Source organism: Calypte anna, chromosome 4, assembly GCF_003957555.1.
Source record: "Calypte anna isolate BGI_N300 chromosome 4, bCalAnn1_v1.p, whole genome shotgun sequence".
NCBI classification, from domain to species: domain Eukaryota; kingdom Metazoa; phylum Chordata; class Aves; order Apodiformes; family Trochilidae; genus Calypte; species Calypte anna.
Window position 1 is genome coordinate 15,316,803 of NC_044247.1, and position 18,107 is coordinate 15,334,909.

Here is an 18,107-nt window from a genome sequence, read left to right on the forward strand (position 1 = left end):
ATGAATAAGCTGTCTCTGTATGTAAGAAGAAATGTATCAGTGTTTTCTGGTCTGTTTTAGTCTTTAGCTATTACATTGCACTTGCAATGTTTTTGTAGGGAGCTGAGAAAGCAACATCTGCATAATTCAGCTGTGAAATGTTGAGGTGGTAAATAGGGAAAAAAGAAAGCAATTTTTCTCCTAGGCCCTCTCTGGCTCTCTGGCTTAAGGAGTGCTTAGCCTTCCTGAAAACTTATATTGTTTGTATTTTTCTATGTGAGTATTAGGAAACACTTCCTCAAACTATGAACTTGGTTTTAATTTGCATATGATTTCTCAAATTTCATCAGTAGCAAGAATAATGAATTTGCTTTATGGTTGGATGGGGCCTTGAGCAGCCTGGTCTAGTGGAAAGTGTCCCTGGAATGAGATGATGTCTGAGGTCTTTTCCAACTCAAGCCATTCTGTGATTCTGAGTCTATTCTATAAATGTTGTTTAGAGTCTTTGATGCAGCTGAGTAAAATTCAGTGATTTTCTGTAGTAAGGGTTATTTTTTTCTGTAGCTCATATAAAATATGTAAGAGCAGCTGCTAATATACCATTCCATTACTGAAATAGTTGACCAGATACGGGATAGAATTTATTTTTACTGCCTCTTATGTCACAAATTAGTGCAACTTCCAGCAACATTTGAAGGTTTCTGTCTCTGTTTCTCTGGCTACTGCTCTAGCACAAAGCCACAGTTTGTGAAGTCATAGTCCCATTGTTATTCAGTCAGTTTTAGATCCTTGAGTTTTACTTATAGAAGTCAACTCATCCTGAGTATGAAATGCTTCCTTAACTGTGGCTGCATTATCTTCCTGAAACTGCAAAGGGAAATCAAGATCCCTGCTTCATGTCTCTTGATCTCCACCAGACTTGAAGAACCTGTAGTTCTTAGAGCTGGAGTAGCCTTGCTTTGTGCTTCATTTATTTGCTCTTTTAACCTACCAAGTGTCTGCATGAGGCAGGCACTGTGAAGACCAGAAATTTGAAACCATTTCTTTCATTCTAGTTTCCACAAGTGGCTATGATGTCTGTCATATGAAGTAATTAGCAATTGTTAGTGTTATTGCTCAGCCAGATGGAGGGATACGTGCATGTCATCTCCTGCAGAAGAACTGAGGGACATGGAGGTGTCTGTGAAATTCCAAAAAGCACAGTATTGTTATTTAAGGTACAGGATGTAAATATTTTGGACACAGTCTTGCATGATTTGCTGCTTCTTTATTGTTTCATCAACCTATATTATGCCCATCCTCGATTGCATCTACAGGAATAATTACATGATAAAAGGAAAAAAAGAAATTGGTTTTATTGAGCAGTAAAACACAGTCCTAGCTTAGTCTTACACGGCATGTTCATAGAGAGGAAAGCATCTCCAGAGCACCTCTCTGTAGACATTTAGAATACAAATATCCCAGAAGCATTTAGCAACCAAAGGATCTTGAGTGAAAGGTAAGTTTCATCATTCTTAATTTTACATGTTACACTGTTTGATTAATTATTTTTATACATCACTAACTACTTGGTTAGCAAAATAAATTAATGTAATTCTTCATAATGTGTATTTATGGCCCCAACTCTTCCCCTAGAAGTTTCCATTTTATCTTTACCTGTCAGAAGAAGCCTGCTGTCATTAACTTCTTAGCAGTTCTGTTCTTAATATGGGCATCCTGTGAGTTTTACGAGAGGCAAAGTTAGCTCACACAATCAAATTAAACAGCAGTTATAAATTAAGCAGTTGTAGACAGGTTATTCTGCATGTCACTTCATGAGAAAAACAAGTGCATGTGACATTTCTTAACCAAGACTGAGAGGACAGAAGTGCCATCTCTTCAGTGCACAGATCAGGAATTCTAAGCTGTTGCTTCAGTTTGTGGCAGGTTTGCCCTACATCCTTGGGCAAATCTCTTAACTGGTCTTGTTCTTCATTTCCTTAGCCATTAAATGGAAATAATAATTCCTCCCTTTCTCAAAAGAGTCTTTTTGGAGATAAAATCTGTTAATGACTGAGAACCTCAGGTATTACAGTAGCAAGGGTTATATAAAAATTGTTGCAAATGCCAACCCAAGTGTTTTCTTTCTCTCTAAAAATGTGTAGGACCCTTTGTGTCAGGAGTCCCCTAAACATGCATTTTCCAGATATAACCTACAATGAACTCCTGTTTCTGTCATCCAGACCTTACTATGATGAAATAAGATACTGGAACCTTTACAGCAAATATTATGATGTTCATTTATGAAAATCTATTTTTTTAAGCACAAGGATTAAAGGGCAGACATATTAAAGAGTTTCCCCGTTTAATTTAGAGGGAGCTGTAGGTGCTCAGCACCTCTCTGATAATGAAGATCTGGTTGTTTACTTGTTCCATTATACTCCTTTCACCATCTATCTAATCCTGTCACATAATTGTCTACAGAAAATGCTCAGATGCTTGGTTTCTTTACTGTTTTGTGTAACTGGGGATAGTGTCACCATGCAGTGAAAAGAACCACAGAATGCTGGTTTTGAAGGCATATGGACAAACTTGCAAAACATTTTCGCACTGCATCAGGAATGAATAGTAAGATTATTCTGCCTGTTTGTTTTCCTATTTGTGGATAGTTGCTATTTGGGTTTTATAATGATGATAGCTTTGGGATTATGTGAAATATTATGCAACTACTTTAGTGAAAGAAACAAAAATGTCCACTTTTGCGACACACAGGTTTTGGCCTTAATTCCTGGCCAGCAAGATATGGGCACTACTATAGCAACATTCATGGATTTCAGATTGTCTTTGGAGAGTGGCGGGGGGGCGGGGGAAGGGGAGAGACAGAAATTAAAGAGACCCATTTAAATAACTGGAAATAGAAAATGGTATCATTAGTTTTCAGGTGCCAATGGTAATGAGCAGTCAGGACTCTTTCCATAAAGGAAAAGCATCTTTGCCCCAAATGGAGTGCAAATGAACCTTTGCTGTTACCTCCTTTGCTAGTACATTGTATCTGCTGAAACTGTTACATATTGATTAGCCAGCATGTCTTTAATTCTTTGATTTTAAAATTGTTAGTGAAAGTTAAAGAAAATGGCCTCTTAAGTTTATCTTAGCTGAAGTACTAGAAAGTTGGAGAAAAAAACGAGTAGTGGGCTATGGCCCCACAAAAGTTCCTTTGAATTAAAGAAATTTGCTACACTGTAGAGCATTTTGGAAGATGAAAACCCTCAGCAAATGGATTACTGGTATGCTTATAATCGGGCTTATAACCACCATGAAGAGGGTGGTCAAAACTGAGTGCAAAAACCTCAGAGAAGAACTCTAGCTGTAGCAATTGTCAGTAATTTAACTGAGACGCCTGTAGAGCCGGTCTCTGCACCACCCTGCACTCTTCCCTCTGTATCATCCCCCCCAATTACCTCTGCTGTCCTCACTGCTTCTGCACTGCTTCTGTTGGGTTCCCTAATCCTCTTCTAAGGTAGCCAGTGGTGAATGGGGGGGTGTTTCCCCCATCCCAGTGTTTTTCCCTCACCTTTAGTGTTAAACGATATACCCATCACCCCTGGAATCCTGAGGGTTTGGTGATACAGGGAAATCAAATGCCCGGGTTAAGGGAAGATGGAGGTCAATTTTAAAATTTGTTTGACATATAATCTATCTGGGCCAATGTTAACCTGTTATTGAGACTTGTTTTGTTCAGACAGAAAGATAAGATGATAGAAAGGAATGTGGAATTAACCCTACGGGCAGGGGGCAAATTGAACTGCCTGGCCTCACGTTGATTCGAATTGGGATTATACTAATCAAACAGAGATAATTGCCAAACAGTGGTTAGAAACTTGATAAATGTGATTAGAGTTTGTGAAGAGATAAGAGTAAATTGAGCTAAAGTACAGAAATACAGACAGAGGCCAGAGAACACCCCAGCGACTACTGGGGAAGATTGCAACAGGCTTTGTTGACGTATGTGGAAATGACTCTCCAGAATTTTAATAATGAATTGGCAACAAGTGTGTTTGTGGACCAAGCCACCTTTGACATCTCCAGCTATTTTAAGGATCATGTGCTGGGGTAGCAAAGATAAAATTTGGAAGATATTATATTACCTGGAGGTATTATATTTGGATAGTATGTAGATGATTTGCCATTGCCAGCAAGACATACAAAGATTGCTTAAATATACTATTTGTACTCATCAGAAAAAAGGTCACTGTAGATCTCTTTCAGCTGTGTCAGTAGAAAGTAAAATATTTAGAATTAGCAGAAGGACAAAGATTAACAGACCCAGAAGAGGTCCAGGCTATTGTAGAAATACCTAGAGTGATAACAAAGAAACAACTGTGACAATTTTTAGGTGCAGTCAAATCCTGCAGACGCCAGATCCCAGGGAGTTAAGCCATTGACAGAAGCTACCAAGGCAGAGGAAGTGGTGCCTATTTGGTTGCATCCAGAGAGAGAAAAGCCTTTCCAAGGTATAAAAGGAGCTTTAACTTCTGCTCCAACACTGGAATTGATGGATTACTCCAAGTCCTTTGAACTGTTTGTGCATGAGAACAAAGGAGTAGCCAGCGGAGTCCCTACTCAAAAGCTAGATCCACATCACTGCCCTGTGGCTTATTACTCAGCTTAATTGGGTCCTGCAGTGGCAGGGAATAATTCTGTGTAAAAGAAAGAGCAGCAGCAGCAGCTATCATAAAATTGTGCAGACCATTAGTTTTGAGTCACCCACATGACATAGAACTGATTCCTACACAACACACATTGTCCCCACAAAGAGCATCTCTGAAAAAGTAACGATTTTAAATGCAGATAATAATACTTTAAAAAGATGTATCATTTTGGATCCAGCAACTTCACTGCCTGTTCCCTCTGGTGGTGATCTGCATCATGATTGTGCTAAGGCAATGTTTCACTCCATCTGCCTATAGTAAGATGTGCCAGATCAGCCTCTAGAGAGCTCTGATTTAAGGCTCTTGATTGCTGGGTCTTAAATACTGTGTGAATGGGAAGCACCACACGGACTCCACAGTGGTGAGAAACTTCGAGGTACTTAAAGCAGAACCTCTACAGCCCTCAGTGCGTGCCCACAGGGCAGAATTAGCTGCATTAACAAAAACAGCCTGATGGAGACAGTCAGTGGGTTACTATTGATTCTAAATACACTTTTGGAATATGTCATGGAACAGCTATGCTATGGAAGAGTTCCTCACCTTAGCAGGAAAGAATATTTCTAATGGAAATTAAATCCAAATGCTGTTGGAAGCTGTTAAGCTTCCAAGGGAAATCACTTTGTGATTCACTGTCCAAATCATACCAAAAGCTCCAGTGAAGTTAAAAGAAATATTAAAATTTCAGTCAGGTATGTTTGAAAAGGCCTGAAGCTGTAGGAATATTATTATAGGATAATGGGATATTGGAAGTACTCCTCACCAACCTCTAAGGCTGTCATCCACAGAACAGTGTTTGGCAGACTTCTGCAGATGAACCATCTTCCACACATCCATTGACCTTCCACATCCAGAACCTCAAGCATGTGGTACACCTGGGAAGACAAGGTGGGCAAGGAGAGGGTTTACCTGCAGCCCTGAGTGTGGACTTGCCTCCACTCACTCCTTTCCTTCCACCGAGTGCCATCTGCCTGGTGTGGGGAGGATACAGGATCCCCTTCATCTTGGCTTGGCTTTCTTGCTTGTTTTCTGTTTTTTTTTTTTTTCTGGTGGCTGTTCCTATTTCTGTCCTGTGGCTCCACCAATCTATCTCTTTGTCAGACTCCCTGCTGCTCCTTACTCTCTTCTCTGGTACCTCTGCCACCAGACGCAGCAGATCTGCCTGCCCACACCTCACGCAGCTGTTTTGGCTACTGCCACGCGTGACCGGTGCTAGGCTCTGCTGTGTCCTCAGGCATCTTGGGCGGCCGCATCTTTTTGTGGGAGCTCTGTCTGGGCTTTTCCACCTCCCTTCTGGCTAGTTCAGAGGACATGGGCTCTCTGCACTGCTGAGCTCCCGGGCAGGTGATGTCCCCCATCAGGACCCTCCTGGTGGCGACGCCTTTCCCGCCCAAACTGCTGCCCCCGAGCAGGCTGCGGGGGCGGGAGGGGACGGTTGCCTTGGCAACCTCCAGGTCTCATCAGCCTCTCTCGCGATATCTGTAGCTCGCGCCGCGGCTCTGGCGCTTCCCGCCTCAGGGGCAGTGCAGTTCGTGTCTGTCAGCCCGTCAGGCAGCGTTTCGGAAACCTTTAGGTAGCTAACGTCTCAGCTCGCCACATATATCATCGCTACATCGTCTTTATGTGTAAGATATGTAAAGATCTTAAATGTGTAACAGGACAGTTAGTGACATTTTGGAAAATACACTAAATATGCTGGTTTACTGTTTAAAGCCACTGGCAGTGGGTGGTTGCCTTGTCGTTAATATAAGTTAAGTTAATAGAAGTTAATATAAGTTCAGTTATTTTAGAGTGAAGTAATGCTCAGTGGAAAATAATACGTGTCTCACGGATAGTGCTTTTGAGCCCCTTGGCACGTATCAAAATGCAGGGTAGGATGGAATCATGTGTATTTCCAAGGACAAAACAGAGGGTTACCAGCTCAGAAAGAAATTACAACTCAGGGACGGTGTTCTGGATCACATTTCCCCTGAGCTGTGGCATTGCACAAGCGGGGAGAGTGCCACCAGCCCTTGGCCAGAGGATGCAAATCCCACTTGTGTCCAGTCAGCTCTCCTTGCTGACACAGAGGGGAGAAAAATGATGACTCTGTTTACTTCCAACCCAGTTTCTCCCCAACTTCTCCACTTGCTCATAGAAGGAAATAATGTCTCATCGTGGTTTGCTCGTTAACACAGTGCCCTCGGTACAGCTTTCAGGAAGGACGGTGTGGTCATGCAGTAGAATGCAGGAATGCCTTACAGCTTCTATACAGAACTTTGTGACTACCACATCCCTGGTGCATTAAATATGTTTTACTGCTCATTTCTGGGTAGGTGGAACATGGTACTCACTTGGCAGGACTGAAACTAATGCTCATTCCTTGGGCATTCAGTTTTCATCCTGAAGGAAGCAAACCTATTGTGCCGAGAGAATAAGCCAGCAACACCTCTACGGCTTGCTAAGTACTGTTTGAGTCTGATTTCAGGCTGATTTGGCAAGACTAATAGGCACCAAGTAAAATACTATTTTAAAAATCTGAATTCTTGGCAAGTATTTTCAAAAAGTTAGTTGTACTTCCATGCGGACCAACAAAAATAAATATTAAGTGCATGTTAAATTTAAGCATTTAAGAATAGCATAAGCAAAAAATCATCTGATCAGCTAACTGAGTTCTGCAATGACTTTTAATAGTTTAAGTGAAGCCTATTTTATAGATGAACAGTGATTTACCTGCAAATAATTGAAATTAAAGTATTCATTTGTTAGTATTAGAGCAGGTAGCAATGCAAGTCCATTGTTTTTTATGGCTGAAGAGGTTAATGATTCTGGTAGCCTACTAGGAATCAAACATTTAGAATCTCTAATTTGGTAGCAACAGTAATTTTACGTGAAGTCTGGCAATGAAGAGTATTTATTTTCTTTCTTGGTTTATGGAGGAGGAAAATCTGAAGTAGATAGGATAGTATAGGTTGAAATTGGTCACTTCAGTGTTAGATGTCTGTACTTTTACAGTTAAAGTTTAAGAAAATTTTACCTGAACTATGGATTAAAGGGACAAATTATATACCTATCAATACAGGAGTGAGTAGCTTCTCACCAACACAAATATGGATTGTGCAATCTAATTTTACATATGCAACTTGGAATTCCATTCTATATGATCCTTACACCTACATTTATTCTTCAGAAAGAGCTTTCATGGATTTACAAGCAATTTTCACAATAACTAAAATTTTTTACAAAAGAAAATAATTTATAAGAAAGCCAGGAAAAAGTATGTTGGAGTAAATTGACAGAAGATTGTCACTGAATATTTTTTTTTCTGCGGTGTTAACTATAATTGTGGCACCATCAATATGATTTGTTTTATACTACTTATGATGTACTTTATACATCAGTATAGATTCACTGAAGCTTTTCTATATGCACACACACTACAAATGTATATACAGCCTGGGCAATCAATAGAAAACAGGTCTGTACAAGAGAGTGACTTAAAATCTTTGTGCGCAGTCAAGTAAAGCATTTGGCTTAATTGTGTAAACCTCGTTCTGTTTTGATGAACTTAAAAAGTAGAAGAAATATTTTCAATTACTAAAAGGACAAAAAATAAAATAAGCTTTTTGTTGTCTAATTTTTTAATCTCTGAAATAGTTAATGAATTAAGAGCAGGGCTCAGAATTTATTAAATTCAGGGTGCTAACCCTAAAGTTACTCCTTGGCTAGGAGAAAAATGTAAAGCAATATTCACGCTGTTGTGATTTCTTCGTTCTAAACCCCAGCTCTTCTTTGGGGATATTAGCCTAGGCAGTTATTTGCTCAGATAAACAGAGACTGCTTTTCTCTTAGAAATTTGCACTGGAGTTACCTGCACCATTTGAAGATGTACTCAGGTACTCTATGTGCAACAATTTGAAGCTGACTCAGAGCAGCTCAGTGCAAAAAAACAAAGTGACTAATCTCTTTGTAGAACCAGACTTTGCAACTTGGCTCTGAGTCATCCTGACAACTCAAATTGCTTAGATTTAGAACAGAAATAAACAGATTTAAACAGAGCTCTCAGTTTCAAAACAAACATTACATCTGGTCCTTTTGTCAGAATGACCCTGTTAACAATGCTATTTAACATCTGTAATAATTTGTCTGTTCCTGACATATTCGAGCATCCTTAATTAGTCCTTCACATTCTAAGATCAAACAAATGACTAAAGAGGAACTTTGATCCTACTTTATTCAGCAAATCTCTCTCTTAAGTTAAAAATTATAGCCCTCTATCTTTATGCTGATATCTTAAGGGTAAATATTAGTACACGTTGAGATGGAATCTCCTGAAATGGATGAGTGGATATTTCTGCCACCTCCAAGTTATAGGAGCAGATTTTTTCTGTCAGTGGTGCAAGTGCAAATTTGGAGAAGACCTGAAGTTAATGATCTGCAAATAAAATATGGAAATAATGTTACTCCTGATTTGTTCTTGTGTAATTATAAGTGGTATTTGGCCCTAATATATAGGGCCAAATTATTTCAGGATCATAAAATGTATTTTGAAATCTTTACTAGAATGGCTCCAGTCGTGTCTGTGCAGACAGACCCAAGTTTTTATGCCTGGAGTCCAGATAGCCAGGCAGGATCTATCTGACTCAGGAGCATTAATTCTGTGCTGTTGCTGAGCTAAGAAATTTAATGTGGCATCCAAAAACCATGCAGGTAGTTTGGCCTGACAGCCTGGCCAGACTGAGGAGGCCAACCATTCAACAGAGTTCATCAGTCTGAGCCCTGTTGTTGTCCAAAGCTGGTTTACCTCAGGGTAACATCCAGTGAGCCTGAGTTCAGCTCTACCAGCATGGCTGTTTAGTGACATCCCTTGTCCACACGTGGGGCATCTTCCCTAAGGAACAGGTATTCCTGAACAGAAAAGAAACTCTATGTATTACTTACAAACAGAAATTATGGACAGATATTAATCTGGGAGCACTGAGTGTACTGTAAGGCTGGAGGTAATAATTCAGTTTATTACACATATACTACTACCTCTCTGTAACTGAAATATTTATACTTAGGTACTGAAAAAGATTTTTATAGAAATAGTATCTCATTTCATGCAGGCTGCAGTTGCTGCAGTAGTGAAAAAAATAAATTTAACAACACACCAGAAATGAGCAATGCGAATGTCTCTTTCTTTGAGTCACAAAATTAGCAAGAGGTAACATGTTAATCACTTTAAGAAAGCTAATAAGCATGTTAGTTTAAATGCTTTTGTGCTCCAGGTAAGATCATCTCAGCAAGTGAGCAGAGCTGGGCCTCGTCTGTACTTGAATGGGAGATGTGTAAGAAAAATTCATCCTATTACGAGAAAGGAAGTCAGTGGTTTAATAGGTTTCATTGTTGTAGCTGAGTCAGTGCTGATGTCATGCCTGTGATGATGTTAAGGAAACATTCTGGTGTTTGAGTTGGATCCCAGACTGATTCAATGGTTAGGCTTAAATTTGGATCCATGGTCTGTGGCATTACATTCAGGAAAGCTTTTTGTCTTGAATTTACTGCAGTATCTTCATTGCAACAAAATAAAACTGCAAAAAATATTTTAAAACTGCAGTTTGACAGCTGGCTGTAGTATTAAAATAATGTAACTATACTTTGGTTATTAAGCTTTTCCTTTGTCTTCACTGTGGCAGTCAGAGGATATGGTCATTGTTACAGTTTCTCTGTTTTATAACTTTGTTGCTCCCAAATTTTTTACTTGTAAAAAAATCAGGAGGAAAACTGATGAAAGGAAAACTTTAAAATAAGTAAAATGTTTATTGTAGCATATATACAATACAAATGTAAAACCAGAATAATACTTCAAATGCCCTGAGCATTATAGAAAACAGAGATTTGAAAATAAAGATAGAAGGACAACGTCTGTTAATGGCAGGACTAAAGAAAATTCTATGGCATTTAAAAAGAATCAAAAAATTGTTTGAAGTCTGTTAGAATCAGGGCGATAGGAAAGGAGTTAATAATAATACAAGACAGACCAACCTTTTCTTGGAGAATAGAATGACTACACTTTTGAAATTGCATTCTCTGAAATTGCTCTGAGTCCTCAGATTTTACATCTGAGGATGTAAAATTCACCTTTCTCAGTATACAGTTTTGGAACCACATTATAATTAAGTAATTTCTGTTTGGTTTATTAGATTGAATATAATTTTTCCTATTTTTCCAAAGCTTCATTGAAATACAGAGGATTTAATTTCTATTTATGGTTAATTCTGTCATTGATATGGCTGTTGACCTAATCTTTCAAACAAAAAAAGACAGAGACAAATTTGGGACATGAATATTTTCAAGTAACACTGAGATTGCTGAGATAAAAAAGGAAGTGAATTGTGAAGCTTTGGAAAACAAAAATTGCAAGGAAATATTAAATTAAAAATATTTTCCTCTATTCCTGTTTATTTTTCTGCTATGAAATAAAAAACTCTTTATTTTCATTTAGAAGACTCCTGTTCCTACTCAGCTGATAAACATAACCTCCAGTTTCATCACATTTCTCTGTCTTGAACTATCATTCTCAACCAAGGCAGATTCCTGAAAGAGGTCATCAATAGTTCTTTAAAGATAATCCTATTTAGATCCTTAACACAGTATTTGCTACATTATCTGCTGTATTTCCTGTTGATGTGAGTAACTCAGAAGACTATCTATGGAACAGTGGATAATGAACCATTTCTGAAGTCTTTCTATTTTCACTCTTGCTGTTGGTGAGGAAATCAAAATACTCTTACAGTCATTGCCAGAGCAAATGCCTTATTAGTGGATCCAGGAGACATGCTGCCATCCCAGTGTTTCTAGGTTCAACAAGCACTCACCTCAGACAATCTGGTCTTTTACTTATAGAAAACTCAATATCTGTGATCCAGGAAGGCCTCCATCTCTGGAAATTACCACATGTTTATGAACCAGTGTCACACTGCCTAATTGAAGAACCAAAAGAAACTATAATGTATAGTTTCAAGTTCTGCAAACTAGTGTGTTTGTATGTGGCAATAATTTAAATATCATTAATGAGGGTAATTAACATTATATTGATCATAAATCTGAAGATTTAAAAAACAGGACAGTGTTTCACAATAACTTCTCGGAATAGTGTGACAAAGTACATCTGCAATCAGGTATTGCCTGACTCCTTAGCTGCTTTCTCAAATACAGTGTTTATAATGGATTGGTGGATTATATTCAGACTTAAATCGCTTAAACTATCATCACCTCAGATTACGTATGTGGAAAAAGAAAAAACAGTGTTTTTGGAGAAGTTTTGATTTGTTTCCAAATTTCTGGAGTGAAGGAAGTTGCTGCTTAGTAGCAGAAATGTTACTTTGATTGGGTGGGGTTTATTCGTAGAAAATCTTTTGATTCATGGGAGAGCTGACAAGAGATTAGTTTTCAAAAGAATACCACAGATAGTATCCTGCAATAACACCATGTCATCATGATATTTTCAAAATAATTATATGTAGGTGTAAGAAGTGAGTACAGATAACAAAAGAAGATTGCTGAAAGCTGCTCACATTTGCATGGGCAAAGCTAAAACACGTGTAATTGTATTCATTCTCTGACTTCTTGTAAGAAATATTACGTTTCTTAGGTAAACATACTTGATCTGTTTATTTGGTTGTAAATTAGAATTAATATCTTTACTATGCACACAGCTAATAAAATACTCTCCTTCTTGTGTCTCCAGTCCATTATAAAAATAACATCCTCTAGAGCTGCTGCTGAGCTGACACAGTGGCACAGGCACTGCTGTTAAAGGAGCAGGTGCAGCCAGCAATGGGAGGCTAGGGTGGAGTCCTCTGCTTGTGAATGGTAGTTAATTTTCCTTCTGAAACTTAATAAAGATAGGAACCTTAATAAACCTTAATAAAGATAGGAAAGGTTTCACAATTTGTATTTGTACTAAATAACAAATTTGTATTTTGAAATGTGGTGTTCTGTCAGTTTGCCACCTGACTTATCTCTGAACTTTGGTGCCCTTGCACACGTACAGTAAGTACTGTGTGCTTTTTCTGGGATCATATGTGTAAATTTTTTTTTTATTAATGTTGCAGGAAATATTTCTGAGTATTGTTTGACAAGCTACAGTTGGTTAGGATATCAAAAGACAGGTGATGTCTAAAGTTGCTTTGTTAAAACTCAGGTATAAATTCGCTCAGAACCGAAGAATAGGTGACAAAGACTGATTTTGTATACCCAATACAGTAGGGAAACCTTACCCTGTTGAAGCTCTGATAAGAACCACATTTTTAAAGCATCTTCTAGAAGTTTTTACACCTGTGGATGTTTCTGTGCAGTCTGAATATGCTTGACTAAATTGTCATGCAAAAAAGTGGTGCAGTTTATCTCTGTAGCTGCTGATAAATTTTGGGGCTTGTGGAATTTGAAATGGTAAAATAAGAGGTTATGATCTGTCTGTACAAATTGAAATATGTGTGCATTTGTAACAATCACTGCATGAGAAATATTGAAATTAGTGAAAGTAACATTTTTAAGAGTTAGATATATAGAATGACAAAAATGAAAGGTAGTGGCACTTTTTCAAGTGGGCTTTGTTTTTCTTTTTTTTCCATGTGTCTAGGTTTTCATTTGAAGGGGATGAAGGGTACTGGAGCCTGCCTGTACAAGCAGAAGCAAGTGAGTGCCAAAGTTTGAATACATTTCTCTAAATTTTGAAGTACCTAATAGGACTGTTCTTCTGGATTGCCAGAAGGAGCAAGGATTTGGCCCTTTGGCAGTGTCTGTAATGAGAGAGACTCCTCTTGTGTACATTACCTGACCAAAAGGTAATGTACAATGCTCTGTTGAGTCAACACAACTGTTCTGGCTTGGTTTTGTGGGGAGTTCACAGGTGACAAGCAGACAACCAAGAACAAGACTCTAGAAATTTACTATTGAAGGGAATCCTAAGCTTTTGACTTGTGCACAAGAGCAAGGTTTTATCAGAAGAACAGAGGGGCACTGAGTTAATGAGTCAATATATTGGGTTGGACTACAGCCAGCTGTAGCCAGGCAGTACAGCAGTGTGCTCCAGAAATTGACTGCTTTCTGTGATTTTGTCAGGTCCTTCAGATTTTGCAAAAGCAATTGAATCTAGAAGCACAGTATCTTAAAAAAAAATAAATTATTAATTAAACACTGGACATTTACACCAAGGCAGCTCTTGTGTAGTAATATAAGTAAATACATGTATCCCATCTCCACTAGCTGTAGAACACAGAGATAAATCCATAAGAAAAATGCTCCTGTGAAGGGAAATAACAGCTATTACAGGTTGTATTGCCTCACAGCTGGACAGAGCTGAGTAAGTATGCAGCTCACTCCCAAGGCAATCCAGAAGTACCTTTAGCAGAGTACAGAATTACTTGTAAATAGCACTGGCTTATGCTAAGAAAATATATATATTTCTTGAAATAGTTTTTTTCTATGTTGAAGGTATATCCTTGCTTGTAACTCAACTGCTAACTAACTGCTAGTTTTCAATTTTGAAAACTAAAATAGTTTATAGACTTATTCATCATTAATTGAAACACGAAGAGAGATGTGATCCTGATATTTTTGTTTTCTCACCTGTCTTTCTAGAAATGGAAAATAGCATTTTATCTATCAAATTATTACATTTCTAGAGCATAGGAATTAATCATTCTTGTTTTCTTTTACTTCCAATGCCAATTTGACAGCAATAGTGGCACTAAACAAAGTCAATCTTTTGATATATGAGGCCTAACATTGTAATGGAAGTCAGTCTCAAATTCTTTTGTTATACATCAGCTGGGATTCTGAATTTTATGATCTCCCAGCTAAATGTTTTACCAGGGTTGGCAATGTTTTGTTTCCAAGATGAAAGAAGACTGAGTGCTTTCAGTCTGTGTGTGCCAGAGTACCAGGAGAAAAAAAGAATACACACAGCTGATAATACCAGACTGAGCATTCTGCTTACAGGGATTTTGGTTTGTATCAGTATGTACAGAAGGGAATATCAGAGTCACTAAGTTAAGTAGTCATAAATTCCAGGAGAATGGCTAAGATACTGAAGGAGAGTGTTTAAGTGAAGTTAGAGCACAGCTGGATGAATAACAGGTTTATCTGCCATGTGCTGGAGTACTGCATAGAGCAAACAATGATTCATTTGCTTCTAATACACCTTTTCTTCCATAGGATGATTCATATCAATACTTCCTTAGAGGAACCTACTCTAATTATATTTGTCACTGAAACCAAACTGCAAGACCCAACAGATGATCTTTCAATTTTCCCCTAAGACAGAGATCTGTAGGAGTTCTTGTTGCTGTTGAATAGATGATTCTATTAACTCTCACAAATGAGACTTGACAGAAATTAAGTGCAGGTCTGATTTAGAGGTGACAGAACATTTGGTTGTTTGTTGTTTTTTTTTTCAGTAAAGACATATTACTGAACCAAAGATAACAGTTTCTGGGAGCTAGGCTTGAGAGAATGAAAAAAACAAGAGCATCTCACAAGTGCAGGCTTGGGTTTAAGGAACAGAAGCTCTAAGAACCTTTTGTTTGTCTGTTACTGTCCTACCACAGCTGAAGTAACAAGGAAATGCTCAATGCTTCATCACTAGTTGCTACATGACAAAAATGCAGTGCCCTCCAAGAACTACATGAGGCAGTGAGTTTTATGGGTTTCAGAGGAAAACATACCTGTATTCAGTTCTTTATTCAGATTTGAACACCACCAGGTCCATACTCTTAGTCATAGTAGGGTTGGTTTTGGTTTTTTTTTTAATTTTTGTCTTGCAAACTTTTGAACAAGGTGTCCTCCTTTTAATTGTCTTTCCCAGCTTGACAGTAATTGCTGTTTGAGCTATTACTGATGATTCTGCCTGGTGAATTAATCTTTCTGTAAATAATAAATTGTGATATATGGTCAAAATAGTAAAGTTGTATTTGTCAAGCAAGGCTAACCTTGTGTTTCACAGATGATGGCCAGAAGTTTCTCTGTGGGTACAGCAGCAGAGATTGAGCAAGATCTTCTGCTTTTTAAGTACTGGAGTCGTAAGACACAAGCAAACAGTTTTTATTTCTGTTGAAGGAACTTGGAAATAGGATGTCAATTTTTTTAGGGCTATTGCATGACACAAAAGATTGGGAAAAGGTGGGGCAGAACCTGACGGGCAGAAACACTAACATTTTTTTCCCTCAAGGTAACAGTAAATACCTTTAGCTGTATATTAGGCTGCCCCTCAGCTGGGTACACATCCTCTGAAGGACCTTAAGGTGTATTATAAAGGTGACCTGAGAAGCAACATGGTTTGTTACACTTGCTGTGGCCAGATCTGTGAGTTAACAGAGGGTTTCAAGGATGTTTACCTGGTGCTGTGGCAGAGCAGGATGGTTCAGGTCCTGCAGGCAGCAGAGCTACATTAACAGAGTGCTCTGCTCAGGCTTTTTAGGTTCAACAGCCCTTTGCAAAACAGCAGCACAGCTCCTATGCCCAACATTGTGCTGCGGTAAACATTCCTGTGACCTCCCGTTCAGGTTACAGCAAGAGGCAGTGGCAGGACTTCTGGCAGTGCCCTACATTGTACTGTGGGCAAATATTTGGTTTCAGAAGAATTCTTAATAAGTATTAATATGTTGTTGTTAGATTAAAAAAACCTGATAGTACCATTGTAAACTGCCCAGCATTCCTGAGTTACTGTTACAATGGATGATTTGAGTCATCTTAAATAAGGGTAGGGTTCTATTTACTGGAGTAAAATTGCCTAACTGAATTCCCTGACACCTCAGCTAGGCTGCTTTTGGCACCTGAACTAACCTTATGAGACAGGTTTGAGTATTTCCATCCTATATTTCAGCCTGGAGGTCAAAGATACCACTCTAATTTTATTAAACTACCTGCCTTGTAACTGAGCAAAATGGGAGAACAAAACATGCAGGAAATGTCTAATTAACTTATGCATGCTCATGTTAAGCTTTTTCTAAAATTTTTTTGTTGAATCCTCCACTCTGTCTGGAGTAGCTAGAATTGCTTTTTGTAAACTCGTGACATTTTGGAAGTTCTCTAATCATCAATCTAAGATGCAAGTGCATTGTACTGACTTAGGCAAGATCCCAGCTGCTAAATGATGTGCAATAGTTATGGCAGAATGAAAGTCTGTTTTGGAAATCTGTCTTTGTGATATGCAAAATAAAATACACATAATGTGTTGAGAACTCTACCAGACAAATTAATAGAAGCTGCTTAAAGAGTGGAGTTAAGTTCACACAGTATAATAATTATATATTCAGGAAAAGTCAACTCAAATTATGTCACAAATCTACTGGAATCTTTAAAAGATGTCACTTAGCAGCTGAATGAGAAAGCTGAAAAAAACTATGAATATGAATTTTTAGTTGTGATTTTTCACAGAAAGTGCATGAAGAATTTGCAAGCACAAGAGGGGAATGTTTCTCTCCTTAATAGTACTACTATGCTGTAAGTCTCAGTAGAATAGCTTATAGTGTAATATTGAAACGGTACAAATTAGTAATTGCCCCTTATTAAACAATATTTTACATCAAAAGAAAGCTATAAGATTTTAAGATCAAATTCCATTAAGCCTAGCTGATACAGATTTCTGTTACTGTTTCCAAAATAAAAGTAAATAGTCATTACATATTGATTGATTTGAATCCCACTTCCACGATAGGAAGAAATTTTGTCAACTAAATAGCTACATTATTAAGGGATTTTTTAAAAATACCCTAATTTTATTTTAATATTCAGTTTTGCCTTAGGGCTTCAGAAAAATGTATAAAAATGCAGGAGATAATCCAGAGAGATAGGGAAATAGGTAAGCAGCCAGCTCCAGCACTGGCATACGTGGGTATAAAAAAAGGTATGTGCAGTCAGTAGCAAGCCAGGTCATGCTGGTGCTGTACAACTAAACTACAGAAGCATGACATAAGTTAATTAAAAAAAAAAATCCATAAAGCTGGCTGGCTGATGAAAGTATGGTCACTTTTCTGGGTTTTCCAACATCTTTTCACAGTTCATTTACTCATGAATGTAAAAATCGTGGGATATAGAAGGTGGTTCATGGATTAAAGTATTACTGGTATTCATATAGAGGTATCCTCAACTCAATTACTTACTGTTTAAACAGCAAACCCATCCTTGTTTAAATGTTTATTCTTTCTTGGAGACTGTTGGTTATATCTTCAATAGTGTGAACTGATCTAGTTCTCTGGGTTCCTTTAAGAATTTAATCTCCTTCATATGAACACAGCACATCTTTGGGAGAAAAATTTGGATTGCTGTAAGCCTGCTAAAGGTAAATGAGTAGTCCCGGGTACTCTGGCATATCCTCTTCTGAAGCATTAGATGTGACAGATCAATAGCAACACCAATGGATTACTTTCTAAAGCATTTTAACAATTTTCATCTTCCATTTCATTGTTTTGTGAT

At 38.0% G+C, this 18,107-nt stretch overlaps 1 protein-coding gene across 7 annotated transcripts in view; it reads left to right on the forward strand.

The window, feature by feature from the left end:
- The window catches only part of NXT2 (nuclear transport factor 2 like export factor 2), a 63,774-nt gene that overhangs the window by 3,034 nt on the left and 42,633 nt on the right, over positions 1-18,107 (forward strand). For 5 of the 7 annotated variants that reach the window (XM_030449289.1, XM_030449287.1, XM_030449286.1 and 2 more), the window contains exon 2: positions 13,273-13,328. The exons of the other annotated variants lie outside the window; for them this stretch is intronic. The gene's annotated coding sequence lies outside the window, so the exon portion shown is untranslated. The remainder of the gene's footprint in view (positions 1-13,272; positions 13,329-18,107) is intronic. 7 annotated transcript variants of the gene reach the window in all.